The sequence below is a fragment of the Octopus bimaculoides genome, chromosome 3, assembly GCF_001194135.2.
Source record: "Octopus bimaculoides isolate UCB-OBI-ISO-001 chromosome 3, ASM119413v2, whole genome shotgun sequence".
NCBI classification, from domain to species: domain Eukaryota; kingdom Metazoa; phylum Mollusca; class Cephalopoda; order Octopoda; family Octopodidae; genus Octopus; species Octopus bimaculoides.
Window position 1 is genome coordinate 107,064,014 of NC_068983.1, and position 837 is coordinate 107,064,850.

Below are 837 nucleotides of genomic sequence, written 5' to 3' on the forward strand. Positions count from 1 at the left end.
TATCTGAAAGTATCCATATATTGACAGCCTTTGAGAAAGAAGGAAAAGCCTCCTCATCGAAATAAAACTCCAGAAGGAAACCAAAACTTTCAGATAGGGACTATTAGACTCTTATGCAAATTGTTAGACAGAATCACAAAAGTACAACTCACAAAATTGCTGCAAGGCTTAATGACCACCTCACGAACTCACTTTCCACAAGAACTGTTCATCAGAAGCTGCACAAAGGCTGGATTTCATGAGAGGGCTGCAATCAGAAAACCACTACTTTCAAAACATAAACATGAAATATGTAAACATGGAATACAAACTTTTTATGCAAACAACGAAAGAAACAAATGGAAAACAAGACAAGTAACATAAATAACAATACTTCATCAGTTGTAGACTGTATTTCTACTCCACATTTGAGCAAATGTGGAGTAGAAAAACAGCCTACAACTGATGAAGGGTCTTTCTTTATGTTACTTGTCTTGTTTTCCATTTGTTTCTTTCGTTGTTTGCATAAGAAAAGTTTGTATTCCATGTTTATGTTTTGTGATGTCCCAGAAGGTAGTACCGTTCAAAGGCTAAAACAATGCAAAGTGTATTGTAACCAATGATGTGCGGTCATGTGGTCATATACATATTTTATTTTGGTTGAATGAGTCACTTGCTACTCTGAGTTTCATCTGTGGGTGTACAGGATCTTCGTATATACAATGTTTTCTTCGTACTTTTTCATAGTCTTTTCTCTATCTTTTTTATTTCTCACATTTCCTCAATTGAGCCTGAACGATTACTGGATTTTGCACAGTATGAATATATATGCATATATATATATATATATATATATAT